The 6,000-nt window shown below is 38.7% G+C and overlaps 1 protein-coding gene across 1 annotated transcript in view; it reads right to left on the reverse strand.

The window, feature by feature from the left end:
- Positions 1–6,000, reverse strand: part of MAN1A2 (mannosidase, alpha, class 1A, member 2) — a gene marked incomplete at its 5' end in the record, with an annotated part of 130,400 nt that overhangs the window by 99,524 nt on the left and 24,876 nt on the right. The gene's annotated exons all lie outside the window — the stretch shown is intronic.

Here is a 6,000-nt window from a genome sequence, read left to right on the forward strand (position 1 = left end):
AGGGCCACACCTAACATGCCTGTACTAGCCAAAGCACTAACTGGACAATATTCATTCTAATTTATCAATGGAAAATTAGTTTATGAACAGGCTCCATCAAAAAGTTTATTCTTACTTTATACAGATTTTACTAATTCAGTAAAAATAAGGTAAGCTTTTAAGAAGTGCAGTGAAACGGACTGAGAGCCAACTTACCTGTTCACATGTCTAATGACATTGGAGAATCCTGAACATAGAGAATCCAAATAATGTGCAGACAAAACCACTTAAGAAACAGTGCGTGTATATGCATATGTATAGACAGAAACACATTTTTATATGCACACACACTATGTGTGTGTATATGCATTTTATACTAACACACACTGCAGAGTGTGTTATCTTTAATACTGAAAAAGATGGGTCATAATACTTACTGCAGTTTCACTGGTCTCTAAGTCAGTAGCAGTGAGCTACAAAACACAATGCAAAGCCCCTAACGCAACAGACATGGATTATTAAAAACTGATGTCTTAACTAACTAGAAGTCCAAGACAGTTTGATCAAGAAAACAAACAGCATAAAGTTTCAGCAACAATGAAATTGTTCTAAGTTGGTTTTAGATGCTGAGAAAGGTCCCCCAGTCACAGAAGGCAGTCTATTTGGCTTGATCAGAAACACTGCAACTAAAAAAAATACATGAGATGAACAGTGAAAGCAGTATGAATAGTAACTATGAAAAGAAGAGTGATTCAGCATGAAAAGATCTCTAGATAATGAAGTATTTCTTTCTTCTACATGGCGCTTTTCTTAGTAAGCACACAAACCAGAACTCAGGCAAAAGGACACTTACTATTTTTAACCTGATTTCTTGAAAGAATAAGGCTTATGCAACCCGGTTGGCTGCATATCTGTCATTTGCCACATACAGACATTTGCAATAGCCTTTGAAATCATTCTCTAATTTCATTGATTTTAAAGAGTTGGAGGAATCAGATACTCTATTTGTGTGTTGGAGAGGAGGGGGAATGGAAGGAAAAAATATCTCTGGCTCGATAAGGTAGACAGACACAAATTAGTACCCTGACTGAAAGGCAGCTATAATCCAACTTTTTATTCATTCAGAGCAGCAGCATTTATTACACAGGTAGCTCTAAAGCAGGCACAGAACACACTGCAATTCATACAAACAGGAAGATAAGAGGGCATTCACAGCAACATGTGCATGATGAGCAAAGGGTGGTATAAGGGGATGTAGGTCAAAAATCCATAGGAAACCATTAGTTTTGCCACTCATAAAACAGCCAATTATTTCTCAACACTATTAGCAGCCTCCTGAGCACCATCCAGAGACCATGATCAAAAACGTTTTAATCATTTTTCTTCTTGGCACATTTCTAGAACTACTTCCAAAACTGCCCCCACTAATATTAAATAAATTAACTTTCTACCTTCCCTTCTAAGAGGCAATATATTACAACTCTCATATTAAAAGAGAATAATCAGCAGGTTTTGCTGAAAGAAGTTCCCTTGCAAAAGAACTCAAGTGAGAACACCCCCAGCTGCCCAGACAGGACCTTGTTCCTCAATTGCACAAAGAATCCAAACTTAAGGGGAACTCGTTCTGAAGGTGTCAGGATGTAGCAAGTGATCTTCAGGCTGGATTAGAAGACCTTCAAACATCTCTTCCAACACAAATTATTCTATGATCCTTAACTGTGGCACCTATGCTTCCTGGATGCTCACTTCACAACAACTTTTGTTTAAACGTCTTTCTCCACTTTTTAATTTCACCAGAAAGCTGTGAAAAACAGCAACAGAACAAACATTTTGCTGTGTTGAAAACAGCTTATCAGGAAGTAATAGAATATTGCCTTGCTATCCTATCTCATTGAGCATAACAGCTTTTAAACACAAGCAAGTATGCTACAGCCAGCAACTTTAGTGGTTTTAAAACTCTAGTTTATCTGTGTGAACACCACACCTTTATGCTGAATTAAAAAAAGTATATTTACAATTACCACTGCCTAATTACGTGACTGCATATCCCAACAAATACAGAACAAGTAGTAGAACAAAAGCTCCAGAGAACTCAGATTTTCCAGTCTATCCTTGAAACCTAGACCATTATTATTGCACTCTTAACTTTACTACATGCACTCGTGTAACATTCTGGAGAAGTTGATAGGCTCAGTCAACAAGTATCATCCTATCACAGAATGGCTGAAGTTGGAAGGGACCTCTGCAGGGTATGTGGTCCAACCTCCCTGATCAAGCACAGTAATCTGGAACAGGATGCCTAGGTCCATTTCCAGTGATCTTATGAATAATTCCAAGGATGGGGACTCCACAGCCTCTATGGACAATGCGCTCCAGTGCTTGGTCACCATCACAATAAACAATGTTTTCCAATGTTCAGATGGAGTCTCATGTTTCAGCTTACACCTGTTGCCTTTGTGCCTCCCACTGGGAACCACTGAAAAGAGCCTGGCTCTGTCCTCCTTGCACCCTCCCTTCTGGTATTTTACACACTGGTAAGACTCCCCCTCTTGCCCAGGACCAACAGTCCCATTTGGCTGTCTTTGCTCAGATGAGAGATGCACCAGCCCCTTAACCACCTCTGTGGTCCTTCACTGGACTTTCTCCAGTAGGCTCATGTCTCCCTCATACTGAGGAGCCCAAAACTGGACAAAGGAATCCAGGTGTGGCCTCACCAGTGCTGAGCAGAGGGGAAGGATCACCTCCCTCAGTCTCCTGGCAATACTATGTCTAATGCAATCCAGGATACAATTAACCTTCTTTGCTACAAGGGTACACTGCTGGCTCATGTCCACCTTGGTGTCCATCAAATTCTTTTCTGTCAAGCTGCCTCCCAGTTGGGTAGCCCCCAGCATATACTGGTGCATGGGGTTGTTCCTCTCTGGGTGCAGGACTTTGCACTTTCCCCTTGTCAAACTTCATGAGGTTTCTCACAGCCCATAATAATGGAAATTAAGTGCAAAAAATTCCAAATGCTCAAGCAATTTATACCTAATTTAACTTGGAAAGGAAGCCAATGACTTCCAAAAGTTGAGTTTTGTTCTTAATTTCTTTGCATTAAACAGAATAAAGAGACATATCTTAAAATCTTTTTTAAAAATAACACAAGTTACATCTCCTATTTTCCTCATCTTTTACATAGTATAAAAACCCCACTAAGATACTAATACAAAGCTAAAGTGTAGCAGCAAGAATAATTTTCAGATGTATTTGGTTTTAAAATATCAGTTAATTAAACACAAAAATAGCATTTTTAAAAGCCAGAACAGCAAGCCACTATACTAGAGAAGTGCTACAAAGCACTGCTAAGCAGGCAGAAAACCTTTACTTCTCAGAGTTATCACTGTGCATCTAAAATAATCAGCCAACTCATAAATGGTCCTTATTGAAGTGAATTAATAGCTTGTTAAAAGAATATACAGAGATTACACAACTCTGTGAATTAGTTACAACTGAGAGTTTATTCCACAACCTTAACAAGCCTCCCACTCTGTACTCGGCAAACATTCCTATTATGTAAAGCTTTCAAATGTTTTACAAAGATTTTTTAAGAGCATTACACAAATTCTTTTTACTTTTATATGCACTTTTTCTAAAATTAAAATATGCCTTCTTAAAATATTTAAGTACTGCCAAGTCACTATTTATACAAAGATCTGTTAAAAAAACAAACTTCATCAAGTTGCTATTTGGGAAGAAAAGCTGGCAATAAGTTTTCTGTAAAAATAAGAGAAAGTAGATCCTCATTTGAAAGTTTTCTAGCCTTTCTCTCAACTGTAAAGACCTGTGTGCATGTTACAAATTGTCCCCATCATTCAGCCCAATTCTACACAGTTTTTCACCATTTGATAGCAGGTGATATAGGTTGTATAACATCATTCATTTTGTGAATTTAAACAGTCTAAAGCTGTTCTCTGAGAGTGAAGTTCCTCACATATGCATCAGGACACTTCAAAGTAAACCAAGGAATAGGCCAAATGCCTTCTAGGGACTACCTGGAACTCTGAAGCCAGATATGCAGCCTTCAAAGAGTTAGGAGCTTCCCTGTGCTATTTTTCAGGCCTCAATCCAGGCAACCATAACGTCCTGCATGTCACAAACGCAATATATGCTAGTTAGAGACCTACATAGCAATACTGACTCCTGGAACCTGTTCTTTTATTTGCTAAGTGTCTATCTCATCTGCAAAGACAATTTGCATTAGTGTATAGTGGTTACATAAAACAGTGAGAGAGGAACTCAGTGGTGAACATAGAATATTTCAAAACATACTTTGCATATCTGGAGTCACTGCAGCATTCTGTGAGACATCTGATGCTGTCAAAAACAGGTTTCAGGCAAAGCACTATTCATCTGACACTTGTCGATATAAGTTTTATCTCTGCCACGTTATATTCATAACGTGCGCAGAGGACACAAAGACCAAACAAAAATGACAATGCACCAACAATGATTATCATTTGTCCATTCTCCCTAGCAGACACCTTCCACCCCTGTATTCTGTGCCTTCACACATCTAGCTGTAGAAGAGATAATCTGGTGCTCTGGATGAAAAAAAATTACAATTCTGGAGATCAGCTGGCAGCTACAGTACTAACAAGACTGACTCAATGAAAGCAATTCACACAACAAAGACAAAATGTCCATCATGGTAGTGAGATCCTGGACTGTTTAAGCACAGTGGTCACACAACTGAAAGCTGTTCAGTACAAAGGTATTATTATTCTAACTGAAGGACTTACCCACCTAATACACAGTCCCACAAAAACCTTTGGTCTGGCTATGAAAAGCTACACTTCAGAAACTACAGTAGTAGTCATCAACAAGTTATGCAATAGAAAAACAGATTGTCAGCGTGACTCACATATAGGCTGATCACCAAAAAAAGGACTAAGGCTTTTACAGCACATGTGTGGTAACTACAGCTGAGGATCACCAGAACTATTACCTAGTGATCCTTACTCACAAACTACCCTAGATTCCTTAAAAATTGCTATACCTTCAGGTTTAGATCAGCAAGAATTATCCAAATTTTACTACTTATTCATGACATCAAGAAAATTGCCATTCTGTATTAACCTATAGCTTATCATCACCTCTCAGCCTACATTCTGACCAAATAACCTCAGAAATGCAAATACCAATTTTCAATCCTCCCTCCAATTCCAGGCTTGATCTATAAGAACTTTGGTTTATCACTTCTTCCAGCTAGTTGTACACCGTTAGCTGTGCTCAGTAATTTCACATTACTTCGTAAACTCAATTTTACACTATCCATTAAATCCATCAGTGGCAAACTTACAGGTATTTAACTACAGTAATCTGTAGTAAAAATTATGAAGCGTTGACAATCACATGACCATACCATTCACTGTTCACCGTCACCCTACAGAGACATTTTGAAAAGCAAGATGCTCTGTATATTCTCACAGAAAATGTTTGAAGACATCAGTTTGAAAAGTAGTAGAGCCTTCTCAAATTCACAATTCACTGCTGTCCTTTGGGAAACAGCCCTAACCTGGCAGGCTCAAGGGGGTCCCATATTCCATACACAACTCCCCCAGTCAAAAATACTTCTTCAGTAATCACTAAGAGGCACATCTTCCAGGAAGGATTTGCTACTTCAGCGATTCAAACAGTGACACAGCTCCACCTGTACACAGCTCCATGCTGTATCACTCATGTATCATAAACAGTTGTTCATTACTTGATAAAAGTGGATTCCATCTAATCCTTATTAATATTCAGAGTAAAATTCCAGCTGGAGTGACCTACCCACAGCACGGCACACATTCCAGCTACAACTACGTCCTATGACACGGACAGGTGTATGACTGATTTCTGTTTGGTTTTATGAGCTAACTAAACTCACATTACAATTTAAAAGAAGATTTAGATGATGTAAATACTAAGTGCTGTGGTCCTGGGTATTCTGTAATAACAGAGCCTGTGCTTGTCTGCCTCTGACCTGAACCATTCCTG

Source organism: Acanthisitta chloris, unplaced genomic scaffold (assembly GCF_000695815.1).
Source record: "Acanthisitta chloris isolate BGI_N310 unplaced genomic scaffold, ASM69581v1 scaffold8884, whole genome shotgun sequence".
Lineage (NCBI taxonomy): Eukaryota > Metazoa > Chordata > Aves > Passeriformes > Acanthisittidae > Acanthisitta > Acanthisitta chloris.